The sequence below is a fragment of the Syngnathus leptorhynchus genome, chromosome 8, assembly GCF_054491065.1.
Source record: "Syngnathus leptorhynchus isolate UIUO chromosome 8, UIUO_Slep, whole genome shotgun sequence".
In the NCBI taxonomy this organism is placed as follows: Eukaryota; Metazoa; Chordata; class Actinopteri; order Syngnathiformes; family Syngnathidae; genus Syngnathus; species Syngnathus leptorhynchus.
In genome coordinates this window covers 12,251,526-12,277,987 of record NC_141202.1, presented here as the reverse complement: position 1 = coordinate 12,277,987, position 26,462 = coordinate 12,251,526, and the positions used below count along the sequence as shown (strand labels likewise).

The window sequence follows — 26,462 nt, the reverse complement described above, 5'->3', positions numbered from 1 at the left end:
GGCGGTACTTGATGGCTTTCCTTTCACAATCGACGTGGGGGGTTAAAAAAAAGGCTTTCAGCACCTGGTATTCCCAGGCGGTCTCCCATTCAAGTACTAACCAGGCCCGACCCTGCTTAAGCTTCCGAGATCGGACGAGATCGGGCGTTCTCAGGGTAGTATGGCCGTAAGCCGTCAAGCTCACCAAAGTTTTGCATTTTATAGACACAATCGCCCCTGAAACCGTGCCAAGCAACGGCGGTACTTGATGGCTTTCCTTTCACAATCGACGTGGGGGGGGGTAAAAAAAGGCTTTCAGCTCCTGGTATTCCCAGGCGGTCTCCCATTCAAGTACTAACCAGGCCCGACCCTGCATTAGCTTCCGAGATCGGATGATATCGGGCGTTTTCAGGGCAGTATGGCCGTAAGCCGTCAAACTCACCAATTTTTTGCATTTTATGGACACAATCGCCCCTGAAACCGTGCCAAGCAATGGCGTTACTTGATGGCTTTCCTTTCACAATCGACGTGGGGTGGTAAAAATAGGCTTTCCGCACCTGGTATTCCCAGGCGGTCTCCCATTCAAGTACTAACCAGGCCCGACCCTGCTTTAGCTTCCGAGATCGGACGAGATCGGGCGTTCTCAGGGTAGTATGGCCGTAAGCCGTCAGGTTCACCAAAGTTTTGCATTTTATAGACACAATCGCCCCTGAAACCGTGCCAAGCAATGGCGGTACTTGATGGCTTTCCTTTCACAATCGACGTGGGGGGGGTAAAAATAGGCTTTTAGCACCTGGTAGTCCCAGGCGGTCTCCCATTCAAGGACTAAACAGGCCCGACCCTGCTTCAGCTTCCGAGATCGGGCGTTCTCAGGGTAGTATGGCCGTAAGCCGTCAAACCCACCAAAGTTTTGCATTTTATAGACACAATCGCCCCTGAAACCGTGCCAAGCAACGGCGGTACTTGATGGCTTTCCTTTCACTATCGACGTGGGGGGGTAAAAAAAAGGCTTTCAGCACCTGGTATTCCCAGGCGGTCTCCCATTCAAGTACTAACCAGGCCCGACCCTGCTTAAGCTTCCGAGATCGGACGAGATCGGGCGTTCTCAGGGTAGTATGGCCGTAAGCCGTCAAGCTCACCAAAGTTTTGCATTTTATAGACACAATCGCCCCTGAAACCGTGCCAAGCAACGGCGGTACTTGATGGCTTTCCTTTCACAATCGACGTGGGGGGGGGTGTGTGTGTAAAAAATGGCTTTCAGCACCTGGTATTCCCAGGCGGTCTCCCATTCAAGTACTAACCAGGCCCGGCCCTGCTTTAGCTACCGAGATCGGACGAGATCGGGCGTTCTCAGGGTAGTTTGGCCGTAAGCCGTCAAACTCACCAAAGTTTTGCATTTTATAGACACAATCACCCCTGAAACCGTGCCAAGCAACGGCGGTACTTGATGGCTTTCCTTTCACAATCGACGTGGGGGGGGTAAAAATAGGCTTTCAGCACCTGGTATTCCCAGGCGGTCTCCCATTCAAGTACTAACCAGGCCCGACACTGCTTCAGCTTCCGAGATCGGACGATATCGGGCGTTCTCAGGGTAGTATGGCCGTAAGCCGTCAAACGCACCAAAGTTTTGCATTTTATAGACACAATCGCCCCTGAAACCGTGCCAAGCAACGGCGGTACTTGATGGCTTTCCTTTCACAATCGACATGGGGGGGTAAAAAAAAGGCTTTCAGCACCTGGTATTCCCAGGCGGTCTCCCATTCAAGTACTAACCAGGCCAGACCCTGCTTAAGCTTCCGAGATCGGACGAGATCGGGCGTTCTCAGGGTAGTATGGCCGTAAGCCGTCAAGCTCACCAAAGTTTTGCATTTTATAGACACAATCGCCCCTGAAACCGTGACAAGCAACGGCGGTACTTGATGGCTTTCCTTTCACAATCAACGTGGGGGGGGAGTGTGTGTAAAAAATGGCTTTCAGCACCTGGTATTCCCAGGCGGTCTCCCATTCAAGTACTAACCAGGCCCGGCCCTGCTTTAGCTACCGAGATCGGACGAGATCGGGCGTTCTCAGGGTAGTTTGGCCGTAAGCCGTCAAACTCACCAAAGTTTTGCATTTTATAGACACAATCACCCCTGAAACCGTGCCAAGCAACGGCGGTACTTGATGGCTTTCCTTTCACAATCGACGTGGGGGGGTAAAAATAGGCTTTCAGCACCTGGTATTCCCAGGCGGTCTCCCATTCAAGTACTAACCAGGCCCGACCCTGCTTTAGCTTCCGAGATCGGACGAGATCGGGCGTTCTCAGGGTAGTATGGCCGTAAGCCGTCAAACCCACCAAAGTTTTGCATTTTATAGACACAATCGCCACTGAAACCGCCAAGCAACGGCGGTACTTGATGGCTTTCCTTTCACAATCGACGTGGGGGGGGTAAAAAAAGGCTTTCAGCAACTGGTATTCCCAGGCGGTCTCCCATTCAAGTACTAACCAGGCCCGACCCTGCTTTAGCTTCCAAGATCGGACGATATCGGGCGTTTTCAGGGCAGTATGGCCGTAAGCCGTCAAACTCACCAAAGTTTTGCATTTTATAGACACAATCGCCCCTGAAACCGTGCCAAGCAACGCCGTTACTTGATGGCTTTCCTTTCACAATCGACGTGGGGTGGTAAAAATAGGCTTTCCGCACCTGGTATTCCCAGGCGGTCTCCCATTCAAGTACTAACCAGGCCCGACCCTGCTTTAGTTTCCGAGATCGGACGAGATCGGGCGTTCTCAGGGTAGTATGGCCGTAAGCCGTCAGGCTCACCAAAGTTTTGCATTTTATAGACACAATCACCCCTGAAACCGTGCCAAGTGAAGGCGGTATTTGATGGCTTTCCTTTCACAATCGACGTGGGGGGGGGTAAAAATAGGCTTTCAGCACCTGGTATTCCCAGGCGGTCTCCCATTCAAGTACTAACCAGGCCCGACCCTGCTTTAGCTTCCGAGATCGGACGAGATCGGGCGTTCTCAGGGTAGTATGGCCGTAAGCCGTCAAACCCACCAAAGTTTTGCATTTTATAGACACAATCGCCCCTGAAACCGTGCCAAGCAACGGCGGTACTTGATGGCTTTCCTTTCACAATCGACGTGGGGGGGTAAAAAAAAGGCTTTCAGCACCTGGTATTCCCAGGCGGTCTCCCATTCAAGTACTAACCAGGCCCGACCCTGCTTAAGCTTCCGAGATCGGACGAGATCGGGCGTTCTCAGGGTAGTATGGCCGTAAGCCGTCAAGCTCACCAAAGTTTTGCATTTTATAGACACAATCGCCCCTGAAACAGTGACAAGCAACGGCGGTACTTGATGGCTTTCCTTTCACAACCGACGTGGGGGGGGGAGTGTGTGTAAAAAATGGCTTTCAGCACCTGGTATTCCCAGGCGGTCTCACATTCAAGTACTAACCAGGCCCGGCCCTGCTTTAGCTACCGAGATCGGACGAGATCGGGCGTTCTCAGGGTAGTATGGCCGTAAGCCGACAAACCCACCAAAGTTTTGCATTTTATAGACACAATCGCCCCTGAAACCGTGCCAAGCAACGGCGGTACTTGATGGCTTTCCTTTCACAATCGACGTGGGGGGGGGTAAAAATAGGCTTTCAGCACCTGGTATTCCCAGGCGGTCTCCCATTCAAGTACTAACCAGGCCCGACCCTGCTTTAGCTTCCGAGATCGGACGAGATCGGGCGTTCTCAAGGTAGTATGGCCGTAAGCCGTCAAACCCACCAAAGTTTTGCATTTTATAGACACAATCGCCCCTGAAACCGTGCGAAGCAACGGCGGTACTTGATGGCTTTCCTTTCACAATCGACGTGGGGGGTTAAAAAAAAGGCTTTCAGCACCTGGTATTCCCAGGCGGTCTCCCATTCAAGTACTAACCAGGCCCGACCCTGCTTAAGCTTCCGAGATCGGACGAGATCGGGCGTTCTCAGGGTAGTATGGCCGTAAGCCGTCAAGCTCACCAAAGTTTTGCATTTTATAGACACAATCGCCCCTGAAACCGTGCCAAGCAACGGCGGTACTTGATGGCTTTCCTTTCACAATCGACGTGGGGGGGGGTAAAAAAAGGCTTTCAGCTCCTGGTATTCCCAGGCGGTCTCCCATTCAAGTACTAACCAGGCCCGACCCTGCATTAGCTTCCGAGATCGGATGATATCGGGCGTTTTCAGGGCAGTATGGCCGTAAGCCGTCAAACTCACCAAAGTTTTGCATTTTATGGACACAATCGCCCCTGAAACCGTGCCAAGCAATGGCGTTACTTGATGGCTTTCCTTTCACAATCGACGTGGGGTGGTAAAAATAGGCTTTCCGCACCTGGTATTCCCAGGCGGTCTCCCATTCAAGTACTAACCAGGCCCGACCCTGCTTTAGCTTCCGAGATCGGACGAGATCGGGCGTTCTCAGGGTAGTATGGCCGTAAGCCGTCAGGTTCACCAAAGTTTTGCATTTTATAGACACAATCGCCCCTGAAACCGTGCCAAGCAATGGCGGTACTTGATGGCTTTCCTTTCACAATCGACGTGGGGGGGGTAAAAATAGGCTTTTAGCACCTGGTAGTCCCAGGCGGTCTCCCATTCAAGGACTAAACAGGCCCGACCCTGCTTCAGCTTCCGAGATCGGGCGTTCTCAGGGTAGTATGGCCGTAAGCCGTCAAACCCACCAAAGTTTTGTATTTTATAGACACAATCGCCCCTGAAACCGTGCCAAGCAACGGCGGTACTTGATGGCTTTCCTTTCACAATCGACGTGGGGGGGTAAAAAAAAGGCTTTCAGCACCTGGTATTCCCAGGCGGTCTCCCATTCAAGTACTAACCAGGCCCGACCCTGCTTAAGCTTCCGAGATCGGACGAGATCGGGCGTTCTCAGGGTAGTATGGCCGTAAGCCGTCAAGCTCACCAAAGTTTTGCATTTTATAGACACAATCGCCCCTGAAACCGTGCCAAGCAACGGCGGTACTTGATGGCTTTCCTTTCACAATCGACGTGGGGGGGGTAAAAATAGGCTTTCAGCACCTGGTATTCCCAGGCGGTCTCCCATTCAAGTACTAACCAGGCCCGACACTGCTTCAGCTTCCGAGATCGGGCATTCTCAGGGGAGTATGGCCGTAAGCTGTCAAACTCACCAACGTTCTGCATTTTATATACACAATCGCCCCTGAAACCGTGCCAAGCAACGGTGGTACTTGATGGCTTTCCTTTCACAATCGACGTGGGGGGGGTAAAAAAAGGCTTTCAGCACCTGGTATTCCCAGGCGGTCTCCCATCCAAGTACTAACCAGGCCCGACCCTGCTTTAGCTTCCGAGATCGGACGAGATCGGGCGTTCTCAGGGTAGTGTGGCCGTAAGCGGTCAAATTCATCAAAGTTGTGCATTTTATAGACACAATCGCCCCTGAAACCGTGCCAAGCAACGGCGGTACTTGATGGCTTTCCTTTTACGATCGACGTGGGGGGGTAAAAAAAAGGCTTTCAGCACCTGGTATTTCCAGGTGGTCTCCCATTAAAGTACTAATCAGGCCCGACCCTGCTTTAACTTCCGAGATCGGACGAGATCGGGCGTTCTCAGGGTAGTATGGCCATAAGCCGTCAAACCCACCAAAGTTTTGCATTTCATAGACACAATCGCCCCTGAAACCGTGCCAAGCAACGGCGGTACTTGATGGCTTTCTTTTCACAATCGACGTGGGTGGGTAAAAATAAGGCTTTCAGCACCTGGTATTCCCAGGCGGTCTCCCATTCAAGTACTTACCAGGCCCGACCCTGCTTTAGCTTCCGAGATCGGACGAGATCGGGCGTTCTCAGGGTAGTATGGCCGTAAGCCGTCAAACTTACCAAAGTTTTGCATTTTATAGACACAATCGCCCCTGAAACCGTGCCAAGCAATGGCGGTACTTGATGGCTTTCCTTTCACAATCGACGTGGGGGGGGGGTAAAAATAGGCTTTCAGCACCTGGTATTCCCAGGCGGTCTCCCATCCATGTCACAACCAGGTCCGAAAAAGGCTTTCTTCCAAGACTTTCGGTGTTTAATGGAAACATGGCTATCATGAAAAGTTATTGACAGCTTTTTGTGTGGTAGCACGAATTTTCCGTTGGGACCTGCATGTTGCTGTATCAAATGTCATGAAAAGGGGGGAAACAGTCCATGGAAGCGCAATGTGTTATTTTACAAATAAAGACTGCTGCTTTGAGTTCACAGGGCGCCAGGCTCTTTATTCACTGTACGTAGTCTGCTCTCTAGCGGTAAGAAACGTGAACTACAATGCTATGGATGACACCACACAGTTTACGTTTCAAACTCGGTGTTAGGCTTTATGAACTATCTTGATCGTATGATTATGTTGGGATGTAGACTAGAATGATGAACTTTGTTTTAACCGGGACCCTCTGAAGTGGTTAACCATTTGCTGAGGTGACCACCACACATGTAAATTGTCACCCCCACCTTGGCCACTCTCACCCCCACCCTTCTTCTCTCAATAAATACTGTCTTGCATGAATGCAACGGCAGACTTTGTTCGGACATTGCTGTATCTACAGTAACGAACAAATTCTCCACTTGCAAGTGTTCAAAGGGCATACTGTCTCCCGTGTGGTTCTTGCAAAATAAGTTAGAGTCGGAACATCTCTAACATTTTGGTGCCGTGACCCGGATCCAACATACCCACTGCTGATCGACGGAGGACGACGTGCTGCATTGTCGACAAGCCAGCGTCCATTAGGAGGACCTGGTAAAGAAAAGACCTGGCAAGAAAATTCTTCACTGGGCCAGCATCTTAGGTCTGCCTTCGTCGGACAACAGTGGATTGACGGGATCCGGCAGTGCAACGAACCAGGGGACAAGTAAGTTAAAGCCCTGAAATTGTGTGATTGTGTTGTTGTGAAACGCATAAAAAGTTAAAGGTGCACAAGATATACGGCTTTGGTTTGTCCGGGCTATGAGATATACGGCTTTGGTTTGTCCGGGCTATGAGATATACGGCTTTGGTTTGTCCGAGCTATGAGGTTTACGGTTTGGTTTGTCCAGGCTAAGAAACAGCTGGGGTTCTAGACCCAGTGGATGGAACGGGTTAAAAAAGACAGAGATTCTTTTTCTTAATTGGAGAAGGGCGTAGGTTCTTTTTTGTCCGTTTTTTCCTAGCTGTTTGGAAGGGTTTTTGCACCCATCCGAGATAGGCCTAAAAGTTAAAAAGCGCTAAGTTGTGTGGTTGAGTGTGTGACTGGTAGGAGAATTTGACTAAGAGGCAATTTTGTTGAAGGGTCAATTTAATCCTACATTGAGGATCCTCCAAAAAGAAAAACAAAAAATTGAAAAAAAAATGGAAAAATCTAAAAATATCAAGTTAAGATAGGAAATAAAAACGGTAAATCTCTAGCTCTTGAAGGTGATGAGAAGTACATGGCAAGTAGATTTCTTAATTGTATGCGATACATGCCAAAGTGGAAGAAAAAGTATGGAGTAGAAGGGAAGTTGAAAGTTGAAATGTGGAAAATAGTGGTTGATGTTTTGGAGGAGAGTGTGGCTAGGAAGACAAAAGGGATTGAGAAAGGAAAGAAAAGAGAGAGACTTCCAATGTGCTAGAGTGTGGTTGAAAACTTCACAAGAGCTAAGAGAACAAATTCAAAAGACCAAAAATGGAAAGATAAAAAGTGATGAGGTCACAAGTGTTTGTCAGACCAGAACACAATAAGGCCCCAGTGCGCAGACGCAAGGCCGCCATATGGTTCAAAACCCCCACCAGATTCTGACAACTGTTGGTACTGTGGGAGACGAGGACACTTTGCGAGAGAGTGTCGTTATGCAAAACAAGACCAATCAAAGGGTGGAGGAAGGGGCAGAGGAAAAGCCAAATTTTCAGCAAAACGGGCTTCCTCCTCTTTGACCTCTCATGCTCCTACTTTTGGTTTAAAACATTTTTTTTGGGTTATTAGAACTCCTGTACATACAAGACGTATGACAATGCTGATTGTATGCCCAACGACAAATGACAAGGGGTCAAATTATGTGTGCACACTGAAGTTAAAATTTGCAAATCAAGTGGTAAAGTAATACAACTTGTTTCTAAAAGATAAAAAGAAAAATTTGAATGTGCTGTCCTCGCGTGCGTGGGTGGGACCAGCTTCATGATCGACCGCAAGAAATGGCCAGCTTGTGACGAATCATTGATGTCAGGTCCCCTCCCCTCGCACCGAGAGCTGTACGTGTGTGCATATTTGTTAAACTGATAAAATTGGCTAAACCTGTGTCCAAAAGAAATTCGTTAGACCACTTTTGAAGAATAAAAATAAATAAAAAAGAGAAGAAAAGAAAGAAATCTGTTTGTAGGCAGAAACTGGTTTACACTAGTGCTCATTAGTGTCTCATCCTGATGACAAATTCGAAAGACAGAGAAAACATGTTTTCTGGAATTGGATGAAGCAAAATTGTGGATTTCACACACTGCAAAACTAAATTTGAAAAAATAATTGATTAGTTGTGTTGTAAGAGTCTACAAACTTCTATATTTTAGTTAAATTCGAGAGATTGAGTTGGTTAATTTAAAAAAAAGAAAAAAAAAAATCTGATTAATTCGCAAGCTGTTTTTTTTGTGTGTGTTGAGAATGGTATATGAATGTTGTGTGGAGGACTTGGATAACTTCAGACAAATGTGATGAAAAGACTCCTCTTCGGTGACTGTGTGTGAGATGCAAATGAGCAGGGATGAATGATTTCCTGAATGAAAGGAAAATATAGGTTGAATAGTTGAGGTTGTTCGAGACTACTATGGGAGATTAGTAGAGCAACTTTGACGAAAGAGTGATTTTGTGCAAGTTAAATGCTAAGAAAACAAAAACAAAAAACCCAAAGAAAAAGTTGTTGCTAATTACTAACGAAGCTATGAGGAAGTGATGTGGGTGTTTTGAAGGGCACGCGCTTATGCGCTTCCCTGGCTCATCAACATTTGTTTGACTGATCAAAGGAACCATTTGCTACAGGACTTAACATCCAAATCTAACCGGGATCAGAGAATCTCCTTTAAACCAGGCGGCAATAAATGGGACAGCCCCTGTCATAGATGGTCTTTTGTCAGGAGGAATCCTTAGGAAGTGCTTGGATTCTCCTTGCAAGACTCCTGTTTTTCCAGTCCAAAAGGCCAATAAAATTGATTGGCGAATGATACAAGATTTCCGAGTAGTAAATGAAGCAGCACCTAATGTGCCTGACCCACACACGCTTCTAAACACTTTTTAAGGCAGCAGCAATTGCGACACATGGGCCTTGCCATGTGTTGACAGGAGGGATGAGGTCAATTCACTACCTTTGGTTTAGATTCTTACTTAAAAAAATTTTTGTAAAGCATGTCCTGTTTGTGTGAAACATAATCCACAAGGAAACATGAGACCTAAGAGAGGCTCCTTTCCAAAACCGTCTTACCCATTCTAAATCATGCACATGGATTTTATTGAACTCACACAAAGTGGACCTCACAAATACTGTCTAGTGATGATTGATACATTTTCCAAATGGGTTGAAATAGTTCCATCTAAACGAGCAGATGCCTTAACAGTGGCACAAGCCGTTTGCAAAACCGTCATACCGGTTCATGGCATCCCGCAGATCATTTACAGTGACAATGGTCCACACTTTGTGAACCAAGTTGTACAAAACATGGCTGTACATTTTGGGATAACGTTAAAAAACCACTGTGCTTGGCACCCATCCAGTGCAGGCCTGGTTGAACGAGCAAACGCTACTATCAAAAGCAGGTTGGAAAAATACATGGAATCAACAGGCAGAGCCTGGCCGGAGTGCCTAGACTTGGTGAAACTCTATATGAGAATCACCCCCAATTCAGAAGGGCTAACGCCTTTTGAAATTATACATGGGAGACCATATAGACTACCTGTGTTCCCTGCAGATTTACAAAAAGCAGATGAAGAACAGACCTTGGCAGATTACATGATCAGAACGCTCAAAATGAAAGATGTGTTAAATGCAAATTTAGTGCCGCCTGGTCTTCCTTCCCCACAGGTTGACAACCTCATCAAGCCAGGAGACTGGGTCTACATCAAGGTCATCAAAAGAAAGAACTAGGCCAGCCCACGGTGGGAGGGACCATTCCAAGTCTTGCTGACTACCCCCACTACAGTAAAGATTGCTGAACGGCCCAGCTGGATTCACCTCAGCCACTGCAAGTTGCAGAGAGTGCTGGACCCCTCATTCGGAGTGGTGGGGAAGTCCGACTTCAAAGGGGTTTCATCGCTTAGGGTGGAACGTCTCAACGTTGGTGAAGAATCCAGCGATCCCCACTCCGCTAGGCGAGGAGATGTCCCGGTGTCTCTGCCATCCTAGTAGCAACGGAATTCCATATGCCAGGTGGATTCTATGCTGCGCTGTGGTTGGAGTGTGCTATGGTTTGTGGGCTCATCTGAATGGACCAATGGACAGTGTCATTCGTGGAAGAAGATGGTCACATGATGAGAATTTCGAGGACTGGTCATGGGACCCCAGAAACCCATACAAAACCTACACTTGGTACCGGTGCGTAAAGTTCACTGTGAGAGCTCACACACAGGAGGAATGCTATGTGTGTGTTCCAAACTCCCCCCCTTCCTCCACAAAAGTTGACCTGGAGGCCAGAACAATGACTGTCACTGAAGCAAATGCATGGCCTTTGTGGGAGGGGTTTGGATTTCAGCACCATGCTGTCACAGTCAGTGATGCTACCCCTACCGCCCTGGACTCACAGAAAAGAACCTGTGATCGAACTCTTTTGGGTTAATGTCAACGCAACTGTTAAAGGACGAACATTGCCGCAAGTGGCCTACACAGAGAGACCAGCTGGAGTGAACTACACATGTTACATCCAAGGAAACGAGACCCACAAATGCATCAACGACGACTGCTCTCCAGGAGGACACTGGATGGGAGCTTTGGACATCACCGCTGAGTGTCAGGATAAGAGAGCCATTTCAAGTGGTGAGGGCTCTCCTACCAACATGGCTGCGCCATCAAACAGAACCTACTTCATACAGAATGGCTGGTGGCTTTGTGATCAAAAAGGTTGTCCGATGCTGCCCGCCAACTGGACAAGAGTGTGTGCACCAGTGTGGGTGACAGACCACACCTACAGAATACATCATCAGTTGACGACAGCACGCAACTCTTCTGGACGTCGACGCAGGGCTGTTGTGACCTTTGACTCTCATGATCCTGTCTGGGGTCAGTGATGGACAAAACAGAGCGATTCAGGCTATTAGGCTAATGGTCTTACAAAACAGGATGGTTCTGGACTTGATGACTGCAACACGACGGTTCCAGCAAGGAAGCAGATCCACCATCGACAGCGTCCCCGCCCCCAATTCAAATAGAGGCAGAATAATCCTCTTCCCCCTTGGTGGCCAGGTAGTCTACCCTGGCCACTGAAGACTGAAGACGACAACCGCGCGGCAGACACTTCCAGGTTCTCCCCCGACGAAGCAGTGCTGCAGAGGGGGTGAGAATTGTGCTCACCCTCCAACAGTGGCCGTGCCAAGCCCCCGACGGCTGAACAATCACGAGCAGTTTTTGTCTTGACTGTTGTTATTGATAACATTATGGTCGCCTAAGGCAGAGGGACCGTGTGAGACTTTTCCTGCATTATAACATCTTGCCGCAGGTTTTTCACTCACACACTAAAATTGATCTACGTAGATTGCGTAGATGATGTTTAGCCGAGCATGTTTTACAGAAACTTAATGATTTGACTATCAAAAATGCTTCGCAAGTGATGGGTACAATGATATCAAGTCAAAAGTCAAAGTCCGCTTTATTGTCAATTTCTTCACATGCCAGGCACACAAAGAGATCGAAATTACGTTTCCCATCGTCCCACGGTGACTAGACAGTACACAACACGCACATCAAACAGCACAAAGAGTAAAAACGAACAGACAAGAGCAACAAATAAGTAATAAGCAAATAACCCAAATAATAAACAATAAATAAATAAATAGACAAATAAGAGCAGCAAAATGGAACAAGCGCGCTAATAGCAGACAGCCAGATCATAGCGCAAAAGAGCAGGACGTCATGTAGCAGAGGGTGGAGGGGGGAGGGAATTCAGGATCCGGACAGCTTGGAGCACGAAGCTGTCCCTGAGTCTGGTGGTGCGGGAGCGCAGGCATCTGTATCTCTTCCTAGAGGGCAGAAGTACAAACAAAGAGTGAGCGGGGTGACTCTCATCACACACAATCTGAGCCGCTTTGCGGGTGAGACGGGAGGCGTAAACTTCCTTCAGGGAGGGGAGTGGGGCCCCGATGATTTTACTCGCAGTGGTCACTATGCGCTGCAGGGCCTTCATGTTGTACTCAGAGCAGCCACCACCCCACACAGCGATGCAGCTGGAGGAACGCTCACAATGGTGCCACGGTAGAATGTGGTCATGACGGCGGGAGGAGCACTTGCCCGCCTGAGTTTCCGCAGAAAGTACAGGCGGCGCTGGGCCTTCTTCACCAGCGACGCAGTGTTGGTGGTCCAGGAGAGGTCCTCACTGATGTGCACCCCCAGGAATCTGGTGCTACTCACTCTCTCCACCACAGCTCCGTCGACGGTCAGCGGCAGGTGGTGGGTGTGACCCTTCCGGAAGTCAATGATAATCTCCTTGGTCTTGTTGACGTTCAGCAGAAGGTTGTTGTCCCTGCACCAAGCGGCCAAAAGGTCGACCTCCGATCTGTAGTGAGTCTCGTCGCCACCGGTGAGCAGACCCACCACAGTCGTGTTGTCGGCATATTTCAGCACGCGGTTGCTGCCGTAGGTCGCAGTGCAGTCATGCGTCAGCAGGGTGAAGAGCAGCGGACTGAGCACGCAGCCTTGAGGGGCCCCCGTGCTCAGCGTGATGCTGCCGGAGACACTGTCGCCCACACGCACTACTTGAGGCCTCTGACAGAGGAAGTCCAGTAGCCAGTTGCAAAGGGAGGAACTGAGGCCCAGCTTGACAAGTTTGCAAATGAGACGCTGTGGAACAATGGTGTTGAATGCAGAACTGAAGTCCACAAACAGCAATCTCACATACGAGTCCCTGTTCTCCAGGTGGGTGAGGGCAGAGTGGAGGGCAGAGCAGATGGCATCCTCAGAGGACCGATTGGGTCGGAAGGCAAACTGGAAGGGGTCCACGGTGGGGGGAAGAACAGATCTGACGTGCGCCAAGACAAGCCTCTCAAAGCACTTCATGACGATGGGGGTCAGTGCCACAGGGCGGTAGTCATTGAAGCAGGAGGGAGCAGGATTTTTCGGCACAGGTATGATGGTGGCAGCCTTGAAGCAAGACGGGACGACGGCCTGCCGCAGGGAAATGTTAAAGATGTCCGTGAAGACATCCATCAGCTCCTCAGCGCAGTCCTTCAGCGCCCGTCCCGGGATGTTGTCCGGGCCCGCCGCCTTACGGGTGTTGATAGCAGCAAGCGTCTTCCTCACGCTAACGGCAGAGAGGCACAGAGGCTGCTCGTCCGGATGGGGAGGGTTCTTCAGCGGGCAAGTGTCGTTCTGAGCGTCGAAGCGAGCAAAGAAGCGGTTCAGTTCGTTGAGCAGAGGGACGTCGCCCTCACAGCTCTGCGGCGCGGGCTTGTAGTCCGTGATTGTCTGTATGCCTCGCCACAGGCTCCGAGCATCCTTGCTGTCTTTGAAGTGAGCAGTAATCTTGGAAGAGAACGCCTTTTTCGCATCCTCGATGCCCCGGGACAGTTTCGCCCTTGCTGATCGCACGCTCGCTGCATCCCCAGCCCTGTAGGCTTTGTCTCTGGCCCTCAGGAGCCCAAGGACAGCCCCTGTCAGCCATGGCTTCCAGTTAGCCCGAGTGACGACGTACTTTGTGAGGGTCACATCATCAATGCACTTAGCGATGTAAGAGGTCACAGAGTCAGCATACTCCTCAATGTCCGTCCGATTGTCGCAAGTGGCTGCCTGCTTAAACATTTCCCAGTCTGTAGTGCCAAAGCAGTCCCGAAGAGCATCAGAGGCCCCCTCAGGCCACACCCTAACACGTTTGCGAACCGGCCTGGAAGTTCTCACTCTCTGTCTGTACGCGGGGGTAAGCAGAACGGTGACGTGGTCAGAAAGTCCGATGTTGGGGAGGGGGGTGGCCTTGAAAGCTCCTCTATGTGCAGTGTAGACCAAGTCCAGGAAGCTGCCACCACGCGTTGGAAAAGTAACATGCTGGTGAAGCTTTGGAAAGACAGACTTCAGGTCAGCATGATTAAAATCACCAGCGAAGATGATGAGACCGTCAGGGTGCGCCGTCTGCTGATCACTGACAGCCCGATAAAGTTCATTAAGGGCCGTGATCCTGTCACTTCCAACGTTGGAAGGCGGGATGTAGACCGCGACAAGCAGAATCGCAGCAAACTCCCTTGGTAGGTAAAAAGGACGGCACTTAACGATCACAAACTCCGCCAGTGGCGAGCAGTGCCTGCATACCACTACAGAGTCCCGGCACCATTCGTCGCGGATGTAGACACATATACCTCCTCCACGCGATTTCCCTCCTTCTTCAATTGCCCGGTCCGCTCGAAAGCACGCCAGCCGCTCCAGTTGCACAGCAGAGTCCGGAATGTTGACATTCAGCCAAGTTTCAGTGAACACGAACACGCAGCAGTTGCTCACTGCCCGGTTCGTGGATCTCAGCAGATGAATGTAATCCATCTTGTTGTCCAGCGACCGGACATTCGCCAGAAGAATGGAAGGCACGGCCGGGCGAGTCGGGTTCGCCGCTAGCCTGGCCCGGACGCCTCCGCGCTTTCCCCTCTTCTGCCTCCTCGCACACCGCTTCCGACGCTGCTTGTCCGGGGAAGGAGTAGCAGACGAGTCCGGCGATGATTCAGGCCGGAGCAGTCCCAGTGACTTTAATGTCCCCGTATCAAAGTCCGAAACGCCGCAAAACTCGCTTTCGCCGATGTCGAGCAGAACCTGCCTGCTGTACTTGTAGCGCAACATGGTACGATCAGACAAACACATAAAACTGTCTGACAAACACTTATTAGATGAACAAAACACCGATCGGTTGGGACGGAGAGAGGCCGCTGCGTGTGCACGCGCCGCCATCTTGGCAGATCTGCTGTTTCTGTGTGTTGATTTTATTGTTGTTTTTATTTCTTCATTATATTTTCTTACTTATGTTTGATTGATCGGGGTGGACATAATCATATGATAAACAGGAGGGATATGTTAGGGTTTATGAACTATCTTGATCGTATGATTATGTTGGGATGTAGACTAGAATGATGAACTTTGTTTTAACTGGGACCATCTGAAGTGGTTAACCATTTGCTGAGGTGACGACGACACATGTAAATTGTCACCCCCACCTTGGCCACTCTCACCCCACCCTTCTTCTAAATACTGTCTTGCATGAATGCAACGGCAGACTTTGTTCGGACATTGCTGTATCTACAGTAACGAACAAATTCTCCACTTGCAAGTGTTCAAAGGACATACTGTCTCCCGTGTGGTTCTTGCAAAATAAGTTAGAGTCGGAACATCTCTAACACTCGGGTTTTAGTTTCAATGTCGGAGTTGAAGCTACGCTTGCAGTTTCCCAAATGCCATACGTGATGGGTGTTGTAAAAAATTGCTTGAACGATTGAAGGGAAAAATAAGTAAATATGTAAAAGCTTACAGCACCTGGTATTCCCAGGCGGTCTCCCATCCAAGTACTAACCAGGCCCGACCCTGCTTGGCTTCCGAGATCGGACGAGATCGGGCGTTATCAGGGTAGTATGGCCGTAGGCCGTCAATCTCACCAAAGTTTTGCATTTTATAGACACAATCGCCCCTGAAACCGTGCCAAGCAACGGCGGATCTTGATGGCTTTCCTTTCACAATCGACGTGGGGGGGGGGGGGTAAAAATAGTCTTTCAGCACCTGGTAGTCCCAGGCGGTCTCCCATTCAAGTACTAACCAGGCCCGACCCTGCTTTAGCTTCCGAGATCGGACGATATCGTGCGTTTTCAGGGCAGTATGGCCGTAAGCCGTCAAACTCACCAAAGTTTTGCATTTTATAGACACAATCGCCTCTGAAACCGTGCCAAGCAATGGTGGTACTTGATGGCTTTCCTTTCACAATCGACGTGGGGTGGTAAAAATAGGCTTTCAGCACCTGGTATTCCCAGGCGGTCTCCCATTCAAGTACTAACCAGGCCCGACCCTGCTGTAGCTACCGAGATCGGACGAGATTGGGCGTTTTCAGGGTAGTATGGCCGTAAGCCGTCAAACTCAACAAAGTTTTGCATTTTATAGACACAATCGCCCCTGAAACCGTGCCAAGCAACGGCGGTACTTGATGGCTTTCCTTTCACAATCGACGTGGGGGGGGGTAAAAAAAGGCTTTCAGCACCTGGTATTCCCAGGCGGTCTCCCATTCAAGTACTAACCAGGCCCGACCCTGCTTTAGCTTCCGAGATCGGGCATTCTCAGGGTAGTATGGCCGTAAGCTGTCAAACTCACCAAAGTTTTGCATTTTATATACACAATCGCCCCTGAAACCGTGCCAAGCAACGGCGGTACTTGATGGCTTTTGTTAGGGTTGAATAGATTAGGTTGATCATATTATGTTGGAATGTAATCAGTAATAATTAACCTAAGCTTGTCCTGTCTTAACAAAGTGCTAAGATCCTTTGCACTGATTGACCAATTGTAGAAGACGCAATCAAAGTTGTTCTGTCTACTCAACATCGTAAAACATCCCCCGCTATGATGTGATCAGAGGCCAGGTGTTTCACCCCCACCTTGGCCACCACACATGTAAATTGTCCCCCCCACCCTTCTTCTCTCAATAAATACTGTCTTGCATGAATGCAACGGCAGACTTTGTTCGGACAGTGCTGTGTCAACAGCAACGAACAAATTCTCCACTTGCAGAATTTGTTCGGACATTGTTGTATCTACAATGACGAACAAATTCTCCACGTGCAAGTGTTCAAAGGGCATACTGTCTCCTGTGTTGTTCTTGCACAGTAAGTTAGAGTCGGAACATCTCTAACATTTTGGTGCCGTGACCCGGATCCAACATACCCACTGCTGATCGACGGAGGACGACGTGCTGCATTGTCGACAAGCCAGCGTCCATTAGGAGGACCTGGTAAAGAAAAGACCTGGCAAGTAAATTCTTCGCTGGGCCAGCATCTAAGGTCTGCCTTCGTCGAACAACAGTGGATTGACGGAATCCGGCAATGCAACGAACCAGGGGACAAGTAAGTTAAAGCCCTAAAAATTGTGTGATTGTGTTGTTGTGAAAGGGGTTGAAAGAAAAAAAAAAGAAGAAAAAAAAAAAAAAAAAGATACGGCTTTGGTTTGTCCGAGCTATGAGATACGGCTCTGGTTTGTCCGAGCTATGAGATACGGCTTTGGTTTGTCCGAGCTATGAGATACGGCTTTGGTTTGTCCGAGCTATGAGATACGGCTTTGGTTTGTCCGAGCTATGAGATACGGCTTTGGTTTGTCCGAGCTATGAGATACGGCTCTGGTTTGTCCGAGCTATGAGATACGGCTTTGGTTTGTCCGAGCTATGAGATACGGCTTTGGTTTGTCCGAGCTATGAGATACGGCTTTGGTTTGTCCGAGCTAAGAAACAGCTGGGGTTCTCGCCCCAGGGGAAGGAACAGGCTAAGAAAAAGAAAAAACAGAGCTTTTTCTTAATTGAAGAAGGGCATAGATTCTTTTTTTTTGGTCTGTTTTTCCGAGCTGTTTGCATGAAAGTTGTGTGATTGAGAGTGTGAATGGTAGTATAAATTAAAAAACAAAAAACAAAAAAAAGGTCAATTCACTACCTTTGGTTCAGATGCTTACTTAAAAAAAAAAAAAAAAAAAAAAAAAAAAAAAAGGTCAATTCACTACCTTTGGTTCAGATGCTTACTTAATTTTTTTTGTAAAGCTTGTCCTGTTTGTGTAAAACATAATCCACAAGGAAACATGAGACCTAAGAGAGGCTCATTTCCAAAACCATCTTACCCATTCCAAATCATGCACATGGATTTTATTGGACTCACAGAAAAGAACCTGTGATCAAACTCTTTTGGATTAATGTCAACGCAACTGTTAAAGGACGAACGTTGCCGCAAGTGGCCTACACAGAGAGACCAGCTGAAGTGAACTATACATGTTACATCCAAGGAAACAAGACCCACAAATGCATCAACGACGACTGCTCTCCAGGAGGACACTGGATGGGAGCTTTGGATGTCACTGCTAAGTGTCAGGATGAGAGAGCCATTTCAAGTGGTTGTCCGATGCTGCCCGCCAACTGGACAAGTGTCTGCACCAGTGTGGGTGACAGACCACACCTACAGGATACAACATCATCAGCTGACGACAGCACGCAACTCTTCTGCACGTCGACGCAGGACTGTTGTGACCTTTGACTCTCATGATCCTGTCTGGGGATGGTTCTGGACTTGATGACTGCAACACGACGGTTCCAGCAAGGAAGCAGATCCACCATCGACAGCGTCCCCGCCCCCAATTCAAATAGAGGCAGAATAATCCTCTTCCCCCTTGGTGGCCAGGTAGTCTACCCTGGCCACTGAAGACGACAACCACACGGCAGACACTTCCAGGTTCTCCCCCGACGAAGCAGTGCTGCAGAGGGGGTGAGAATTGTGCTCACCCTCCAACAGTGGGCGTGCCAAGCCCCCGACGGCTGAACAATCATGAGCAATTTTTGTCTTGACTGTTGTTATTGGTAACATTCTGGTCGCCTAAGGCAGAGGGACCGTGTGAGACTTTTCCTGCATTATAACATCTTGCCGCAGGTTTTTCACTCACACACTAAAATTGATTTACGTAGATTGCAACGATGCTGTTTAGCCGTACATGTCTTACAGACACTTAATGATTTGGCCATCGAAAATGCTTCGCAAGTGATGGGTGCAATGATACGCTGTTTCTGTGTTTTTTTTTTTTTTTTTTCTTGTTTTTTTTTCCTGACAACATCATATGATAAACAGGAGGGATATGTTAGGGTTGAATAGATTAGGTTGATCATATTATGTTGGAATGTAATCAGTAATAATTAACCTAAGCTTGTCCTGTCTTAACAAAGTGCTAAGATCCTTTGCACTGATTGACCAATTGTAGAAGACGCAATCAAAGTTGTTCTGTCTACTCAACATCGTAAAACATCCCCCGCTATGATGTGATCAGAGGCCAGGTGTTTCACCCCCACCTTGGCCACCACACATGTAAATTGTCACCCCCACCCTTCTTCTCTCAATAAATACTGTCTTGCATGAATGCAACGGCAGACTTTGTTCGGACAGTGCTGTGTCAACAGCAACGAACAAATTCTCCACTTGCAGAATTTGTTCGGACATTGTTGTATCTACAATGACGAACAAATTCTCCACGTGCAAGTGTTCAAAGGGCATACTGTCTCCTGTGTTGTTCTTGCACAGTAAGTTAGAGTCGGAACATCTCTAACAGCTTTCCTTTCACAATCGACGTGGGGGGGTAAAAAAAAGGAAAGTGTCCTTAAAATACCCTATAAAGTATGCCCTATAAGTGCCCTATAAAATGTTTTGCATTTTATAGACACAATCACCCCTGAAACCGTGCCAAGCAACGGCGGTACTTGATGGCTTTCCTTTCACAATCGACGTGGGGGGGGTAAAAAAAGGCTTTCAGCACCTGGTATTCCCAGGCGGTCTCGCATCCAAGTACTAACCAGGCCCGACCCTGCTTTAACTTCCGAGATCGGGCGTTCTCAAGGTAGTATGGCCGTAAGCCGTCAAACCCACCAAAGTTTTGCATTTTATAGACACAATCGCCCCTGAAACCGTGCCAAGCAACGGCGGTATTTGATGGCTTTCCTTTCACAATCGACGTGGGGGGGTAAAAAAAAGGCTTTCACCACCTGGTATTCCCAGGCGGTCTCCCATTCAAGTACTAACCAGGCCCGACCCTGCTTAAGCTTCCGAGATCGGGCATTCTCAGGGTAGTATGGCCGTAAGCCGTCAAGCTCACCGAAGTTTTGCATTTTATAGACACAATCGCCCCTGAAACCGTGCCAAGCAACGGCGGTACTTGATGGCTTTCCTTTCACAATCGACGTGGGGGGGGTAAAAAAAGGCTTTCAGCACCTGGTATTCCCAGGCGGTCTCCCATCCAAGTACTAGCCAGGCTTGATCCTGCTTCAGCTTCCGAGATCGGGCGTTCTCAGGGTAGTATGGCCGTAAGCCGTCAAACTCATCAAAGTTGTGCATTTTATAGACACAATCGCCACAATCGCTTTCCTTTCACAATCGACGTGGGGTGGTAAAAATAGGCTTTCAGCACCTGGTATTCCCAGGCGGTCTCCTATTCAAGTACTAACCAGGCCCAACCCTGCTTTAGCTACCGAGATCGGACGAGATTGGGCGTTTTCAGGGTAGTATGGCCGTAAGCCGTCAAACTCACCAAAGTTTTGCATTTTATAGACACAATCGCCCCTGAAACCGTGCCAAGCAACGGCGGTACTTGATGGCTTTCCTTTCACAATCGACGTGGGGGGGGGAAAAAATGTTTTCAGCACCTGGTATTCCCAGGCGGTCTCCCATCCAAGTACTAACCAGGTCTGACCCTGCTTCAGCTTCCGAGATCGGACGAGATCGGGCGTTCTCAGGGTAGTATGGCCGTAAGCGGGCAAATTCATCAAAGTTGTGCATTTTATAGACACAATCGCCCCTGAAACTGCCAAGCAACGGCGGTACTTGATGGCTTTCCTTTCACAATCGACGTGGGGGGGTAAAAAAAGGCTTTCAGCACCTGGTTTTCCCTGAACGTCTCCCATCCATGTCACAACCAGGTCCGAAAAAGGCTTTCTTCCAAGACTTTTGGTGTTTAATGGAAACATGGCTATCATGAAAAGTTATTGACAGCTTTTTTTGTGGTAGCACGAATTTTCCGTTGCGACCTGCATGTTGCTGTATCAAATGTCATGAAAAGGGGGGAAACACTCCATGGAAGCGCAATGTGTTATTTTACAAATAAAGACTGCTGCTTTGAGTTCACAGGGAGCCAGGCTCTTTATTCACTGTACGTAGTCTGCTCTCTAGCGGTAAGAAATGTGAACTACAATGCTATGGATGACACCACACAGTTTACGTTTCAAACTCGGGTTTTAGTTTCAATGTCGGAGTTGAAGCTACGCTTGCAGTTTCCCAAATGCCATACATGATGGGCGTTGTAAAAAAATTGCTTGAACGATTGAAGTGAAAAATAAGTAAATATGTAAAAGCTTACTGCACCTGGTATTCCCAGGCGGTCTTTCATCCAAGTGCTAACGAGGCCTGACCCTGCTTTACCATCCGAGATCGGGCGTTCTCAGGGTAGTATGGCCGTAAGCCGTCAAATTCGCCAAAGTTTTGCGTTTTATAGATAAAATCGTCCCTGAAAACCAAGCAACGGCGGTACTTGATGGCTGTTGTAAGTTTCCTTTCACAATTCACGTGGGTAAAAAAAATTACTCCGTGTGGAGTATGCATGTTCCCCCTGTTAGCATATGGATTTTAGCTATTGATCTGACTCCAAATTGCGATCAACACTTAACACAAGTTTCTATGTCCCAATCCACACACTGGCGCACCTAACAATTTTGCGAGTTCGTTCTGTCAAAGAGAAGACCAGTATCAGACCAAATTTACCAATTGTTTATTCCTAACAAAGCGCACTAATACAGGCCTGGGTCCCGGGTCCCTCACACTAAAACTCGTGCGTTTTTGTGACCACCAAAAGACGACACATTCTTCCGGGTTGCCCAGTTTTAAAGAAACACAATATGAATATTAAAGCATGCAAAATATTGTGTGATGATTGGTCGATGGTCATCTCCTCCCCGTCGAGGTGTCATCACTGTGGTCAGGGGGTTGGTTGTTTTCCTCTCGAAGCCCAACCACCTGGACGTGGTATTGTTCTTTGTTCTCGTTCCTCACCGACCTTGAGGTGTTATCGTCCAGTACTCCCTTCGTCTCGTGCCATCCCGTACTCCCTGTCTGGTACTCCCTTCCTGGGCCTCCCTGTTCCATAACTCTTAGAAGAAAACAAGTTCATGCAGTGTGCCTGCACATTCCTCACCCCCCACCAATCCGCACAAGCACTCTGTCACACACAACCAGATGTCTGCACTAGATATTATATTGATATGATTATATGTTTCACACAACCTTAAAAAATATGTTTGCAAACCGCTGAAAGCACATTTCCCTTTATTCCCTCTCATGACCTCATTTATGAGGTCATCACCCGCTACTCTAGCAAATAGCTACCAGCGCGCTACCATCGGTCCTTCCTTCCTCCCGCGGCTCATGTTGAGCCACCAGGGTATATTGGCCCATCGGTGGCAACGGGCCAACGGTTTTCTCGATCAACCGGACAGTGAGTGATCTAATACATGGAACACAACAACAACCGCATAACATCATAATTGTAGTAAAAATAGCCGAACGTTTTCATCCAATCAAACCAAATATCGGTGTGTAGACCTGAATGATCTTTCATCTTTTTATTCAGTGTCCTTAGTCCTTCCAACGCCTTGGTCAGTCGTCCCCCTGGTGCCGTGTTGTTTGGGATGAAAGTACAACATGCATCACCAAACATTCCACACACACCATGTTCCTTAGCCAATAGCATGTCCAACGCAATTCTATTTTGGAACGCCATTAATGACGTTGCGGCCAATTGTTCATGAACTGCGGCAAATGATTCAGCTGTATAATTACCCAGTCGTTGGACATTGTAATGAACGTAATTAATACGGTCTACATTTTTATTGGGGGTGATCCATAGGAAGATACTTTCGAATCCCGAGGCCACTTGATTAACGAGTTTATACTCATCTGGTACACCTCGGGGCACTCCTATAGCGTCAATATATGTTGGATCGTTGTCACTCAACCACAGGGGCAAAACGTCTCTTTTGGCTCGCTTCAGGAGCTCCGCCAATGGGGACTCCAGGTCCCAATTGAGATTCTGTATTTCAATGGGGACAACCACCACAGGCATTATCAAAGACACGAGGGCACAGATACCTGATGCATTCTTCGGCAAGCGATCATATAATTTGTCATCACCACACCACAACCAGATGTCTGCACGAGAGAGAGGAGAGGTTACAGTCAGTGACAAATTTAATTTCCACCATGTGGAATCTATGGTCCCAATACTTATGCCGGTTCCCTTTAACTTTAAACATGTCGTATTTTGTTGAGTCACATGGTTGTCAAAAATGGGCTTTCTTTTTTAGTGAATAATTGTATGCTGTGACTCTCCAATGCCCTCTCAACCTAGGACAAACCAAACTCATTCCCTAAGCATTGAAAAACCATAAATAAAATAAAACAACCACATTTTTCCATATTGTTAACTTTTTTTGTCCATGACATGAAGCAACTACAAACCGTCCATCCTTTTTACATTGGTGAATACATGTCCCTTCTCTGTCTGGTGGGGCTAAATCCAATACTTCCCTTACCTGTTTAATTTGCTTCCTCCACACCCTTCTCTGGTACTTTTCCAATTTGTCCTGTAACGTTTGGTTTGTCTCTGTCCAATTAAACAACGTGACATACGTTTGCCAATTTCCGCTGTCACATCTCTGTCTCAAACCTCCCTGTTCTTCTCGTGAGAGCTCTTCTGTTGTGTTCACCTCAGCCTCAAAAACGACTTCTCCTTTGCATCGGTATTGTTTATAAGTGGGTAAAATTTGAATCTGGGACGTTTTCTGCTGGATAGTCTCATCAATTGTCATCAATGTCCACACAAAAAGACAACTTACTAAAAATAGCACTACTAAAATTAATTCTGAAAAATCCGAAAAACCTTTCGAGCCCTCTCCTTTACTTTTCAGTATTGCTGCTCCTTCTGTCTCCCCCCTTTTGGCCGGGTCCGGGACACGGCCAAACAAGAATACCTTCATCCTGACGGAACAAACTCTGGGGCCGGACGTAGGTATGAGTAAGTGATACCACCGGCGTCTTTTGAAGTCGAGCTGGGCCATGTGAGAGGTCCTGGCCAAGACACGAAAGGGGCCCTTCCACCTGGGCTCCGTCCACTTTCTGGAGATGACTCTGATGTACACGTGTACATGTGAGCTGTTTCTCCACCGACACGCCTTCCTCCGCCGCAGCGGATTTCTCTCCAATCTGTGCAGAAACACTGGACACCAAAGCAGACAAATAGGACCAGTATGCTGTATGAGACAAATTTGGTACCGTAACATCCTCCGGTGGGACGAGTGTCGTTGCTGGTCCCGGCATTAGACGACCTGTCATCAATTCAAACGGTGCAAATCCAGTGTGCCTGTTAACAGATTGCCGCACAGACAACAAGGCAAGCGGAATCGCTTGGAGCCAATTCATTCTCATTTGAGCAATAATTTTGGCCAGTTTTTTCCTTCAACGTCCGGTTCATTCGTTCAACTTTGCCCTGGCTCTGAGGATGGTAGACACAGCCAAATTGATGCTTCAAATCCTAAATTGATTCCACCTTGGCCAAGGCTTTGTTGTTAAAGTGTGTACCATTGTCAGAGCGGATCAGGGCCGGAAAACTATGTGTGGGGATGTAATGGGTGATCAAAGCCTTGATCACAGCAGCAGAATCTTCTTTCGAGCACGGATATGCCTCAGGCCAGCCTGAGTAAGCGTCAACCAACACAAGCAAAAAGCGTTTCCCATTCACTCTTGTATATATGTCGGTGAAATCAATGATCACCTCTGCTCCCGGCCACGCCACGGGGTCGGCTGAAACAGGCCGGGCTTAGGCTTCAACGTAGGACGCAAACAGGAGTCTGGGTGTTCCCCGTCCAGATTACTGGACCGCGGAACACCAACATCATCTCCAGCAATCCTGTCTGCCATGGGTTGTTTAATTTGGTATGCATTCTGAGACTCAAACCAGTACAAATTAGGAATGTGAGTTTTCCGCCAATCGGTCTGTTGCAACAACTGCTTGACCATTGAGCCCAATTGTCTGGCCTTGTGTCCTGGGGCAATAGCTAGCGAAATGTGTGGCACCCCTTTTTCTGTCATTTTGAACCACTGCATTTGTTCATGTGTCAGTTCAGTTGCCGCTGCAACTCCCTCTTTACCAATCAAAATGCGTGATGAAGTTAAATCCCACATGTGCCCTTCAATTTCTTCAAACAAATCCCGATATACATCATCACTTTTTCGGTCATAATATAGAGTGCAATGCAAAAGATCAACAGGTGGGTGGTATGGCGCCAGTGAGCAGATCCAAGGTTTCCACAGTAGGTAGGTCCCCGGGCTGCCCTATTCAAATTGTCCACACCAGAGATCATCATGTTGGTAGTACTGACCTCCGTGTGTTTGTGGCTGTTGCCAGGGCCGTTCACCAGACGGAGCTGTTCCTGCTTGTTGCATCGGCACCTCGGGTTGATGTGGCGGGCCTCCGGCTGGGCGGGCGGCTCTGTGCGGTCGATACTGCGGGCATTCTTGCCCAGTGATCGGTTTCGCCGCAGATGAAGCATGCGTTGGGCGAATGGTTTTTGTATGTTGCCCTCCCCGGGTAAGCAGGTGCACTCCCTCCCCGCCCTCTGTATCCGCCCCGGAACTGGCCCCTTCCGCGTCCCACCACCTGAGGAGCCTGACATTTGCATTTCCTTTTTCTGTGATTTAGACTGTTTAGCTTCACCATGCATTTTTGCCAACTGTAATTTCAACAACTGTTTGAATAATGCGTCTGTCTCGTTATCAACTTTAGCTTGTGGCAAGGGCACCTCCCTCCTCAGTCTCGCTGTGAACGCTCTTTCTGTCTCCACTTGCTCTTCACGTCTTGTCTCACTTTTCCGTTACCCATTTTAACATCTGCGCTTCCTGTCTACGCTGCTCATCAACTTGCTCAACTTTCTTCTTTAGCTCCTCGTTCTCGGCACTAAGTCTATGCCAGCTTTCTCTACCTCCTCTGCTTTTCTCACATTAACAACACTTTCTACGGGCAGTTTCTTCTGAGTGGCAAACAAAGCTGTTGCAGCTGTTGCCATATTGTGCAAAGAGCGTCGCTCTTCCTCTCTCTCCCTAATGTGCTTCTCGACGCTCTTCCTCTCTCTCCCTAATCTGCTTCTCGACGCTCTTCCTCTCTCTCCCTAATGTGCTTCTCGAGCACCTTGCGCTTACGCCAGCCGGCCCCTTTCTGCTCGTCTTCTAAGGAGAGCTTTCCTTTCAGCACCTGACTCTCTTTTTGCTGCAATTGCCGTGAGAGACGTTCCATGTCCCAAGTTGTTGAAAAACCCTGAAACAATTTGTCAGCTTCCAATTTCGCAAAGACTTTTCGGTGTCTCACACGCTCCTTTGCCACTTTCTTTCTGTCAATGCCACTCACAATTTGCGCTACCACATTGCATACATTCTTTCAATCTCACTCCATTCATTCCTCTCAGCGCACACACACCTCTCATCACACACACTATCTCACTCCATTCATTGCTCTCAGCACACGCACTCCTCTCATC

The 26,462-nt window shown here is 48.3% G+C and overlaps 8 non-coding genes and 21 pseudogenes across 8 annotated transcripts; all 29 read right to left on the bottom strand.

Moving 5' to 3' along the window:
* Positions 1-52: 52 nt before the first annotated feature.
* LOC147052570 (5S ribosomal RNA) lies at positions 53-172 on the bottom strand. Its single transcript, XR_015067210.1, has one exon. It is a non-coding gene; the product is annotated as a 5S ribosomal RNA (ribosomal RNA).
* Positions 173-289: 117 nt separating this feature from the next.
* Positions 290-409, bottom strand: LOC147052569 (5S ribosomal RNA; annotated as a pseudogene).
* Positions 410-524: 115 nt separating this feature from the next.
* LOC147052568 (5S ribosomal RNA) lies at positions 525-644 on the bottom strand (annotated as a pseudogene).
* Positions 645-986: 342 nt separating this feature from the next.
* On the bottom strand, positions 987-1,106 carry LOC147052567 (5S ribosomal RNA). The gene has a single exon (XR_015067209.1). It is a non-coding gene; the product is annotated as a 5S ribosomal RNA (ribosomal RNA).
* Positions 1,107-1,231: 125 nt separating this feature from the next.
* Positions 1,232-1,351, bottom strand: LOC147052566 (5S ribosomal RNA; annotated as a pseudogene).
* A 116-nt stretch (positions 1,352-1,467) lies between these two features.
* On the bottom strand, positions 1,468-1,587 carry LOC147052565 (5S ribosomal RNA; annotated as a pseudogene).
* A 116-nt stretch (positions 1,588-1,703) lies between these two features.
* LOC147052564 (5S ribosomal RNA) lies at positions 1,704-1,823 on the bottom strand (annotated as a pseudogene).
* A 124-nt stretch (positions 1,824-1,947) lies between these two features.
* LOC147052563 (5S ribosomal RNA) lies at positions 1,948-2,067 on the bottom strand (annotated as a pseudogene).
* Positions 2,068-2,182: 115 nt separating this feature from the next.
* Positions 2,183-2,302, bottom strand: LOC147052562 (5S ribosomal RNA). The gene has a single exon (XR_015067104.1). It is a non-coding gene; the product is annotated as a 5S ribosomal RNA (ribosomal RNA).
* A 114-nt stretch (positions 2,303-2,416) lies between these two features.
* LOC147052561 (5S ribosomal RNA) lies at positions 2,417-2,536 on the bottom strand (annotated as a pseudogene).
* A 115-nt stretch (positions 2,537-2,651) lies between these two features.
* On the bottom strand, positions 2,652-2,771 carry LOC147052560 (5S ribosomal RNA; annotated as a pseudogene).
* Positions 2,772-2,888: 117 nt separating this feature from the next.
* On the bottom strand, positions 2,889-3,008 carry LOC147052559 (5S ribosomal RNA). The gene has a single exon (XR_015067103.1). It is a non-coding gene; the product is annotated as a 5S ribosomal RNA (ribosomal RNA).
* Positions 3,009-3,124: 116 nt separating this feature from the next.
* Positions 3,125-3,244, bottom strand: LOC147052558 (5S ribosomal RNA). Its single transcript, XR_015067208.1, has one exon. It is a non-coding gene; the product is annotated as a 5S ribosomal RNA (ribosomal RNA).
* Positions 3,245-3,369: 125 nt separating this feature from the next.
* On the bottom strand, positions 3,370-3,489 carry LOC147052557 (5S ribosomal RNA; annotated as a pseudogene).
* A 117-nt stretch (positions 3,490-3,606) lies between these two features.
* Positions 3,607-3,726, bottom strand: LOC147052556 (5S ribosomal RNA; annotated as a pseudogene).
* Positions 3,727-3,842: 116 nt separating this feature from the next.
* On the bottom strand, positions 3,843-3,962 carry LOC147052555 (5S ribosomal RNA). Its single transcript, XR_015067207.1, has one exon. It is a non-coding gene; the product is annotated as a 5S ribosomal RNA (ribosomal RNA).
* Positions 3,963-4,079: 117 nt separating this feature from the next.
* On the bottom strand, positions 4,080-4,199 carry LOC147052554 (5S ribosomal RNA; annotated as a pseudogene).
* A 115-nt stretch (positions 4,200-4,314) lies between these two features.
* LOC147052553 (5S ribosomal RNA) lies at positions 4,315-4,434 on the bottom strand (annotated as a pseudogene).
* A 342-nt stretch (positions 4,435-4,776) lies between these two features.
* On the bottom strand, positions 4,777-4,896 carry LOC147052552 (5S ribosomal RNA). Its single transcript, XR_015067206.1, has one exon. It is a non-coding gene; the product is annotated as a 5S ribosomal RNA (ribosomal RNA).
* Positions 4,897-5,238: 342 nt separating this feature from the next.
* On the bottom strand, positions 5,239-5,358 carry LOC147052551 (5S ribosomal RNA; annotated as a pseudogene).
* A 116-nt stretch (positions 5,359-5,474) lies between these two features.
* Positions 5,475-5,594, bottom strand: LOC147052550 (5S ribosomal RNA; annotated as a pseudogene).
* A 116-nt stretch (positions 5,595-5,710) lies between these two features.
* LOC147052549 (5S ribosomal RNA) lies at positions 5,711-5,830 on the bottom strand (annotated as a pseudogene).
* A 9,804-nt stretch (positions 5,831-15,634) lies between these two features.
* LOC147052548 (5S ribosomal RNA) lies at positions 15,635-15,753 on the bottom strand. Its single transcript, XR_015067032.1, has one exon. It is a non-coding gene; the product is annotated as a 5S ribosomal RNA (ribosomal RNA).
* A 121-nt stretch (positions 15,754-15,874) lies between these two features.
* LOC147052547 (5S ribosomal RNA) lies at positions 15,875-15,994 on the bottom strand (annotated as a pseudogene).
* Positions 15,995-16,109: 115 nt separating this feature from the next.
* LOC147052546 (5S ribosomal RNA) lies at positions 16,110-16,229 on the bottom strand (annotated as a pseudogene).
* A 117-nt stretch (positions 16,230-16,346) lies between these two features.
* LOC147052545 (5S ribosomal RNA) lies at positions 16,347-16,456 on the bottom strand (annotated as a pseudogene).
* A 3,177-nt stretch (positions 16,457-19,633) lies between these two features.
* LOC147052544 (5S ribosomal RNA) lies at positions 19,634-19,743 on the bottom strand (annotated as a pseudogene).
* A 538-nt stretch (positions 19,744-20,281) lies between these two features.
* Positions 20,282-20,401, bottom strand: LOC147052543 (5S ribosomal RNA; annotated as a pseudogene).
* Positions 20,402-20,516: 115 nt separating this feature from the next.
* LOC147052542 (5S ribosomal RNA) lies at positions 20,517-20,636 on the bottom strand (annotated as a pseudogene).
* Positions 20,637-26,462: the final 5,826 nt, after the last annotated feature.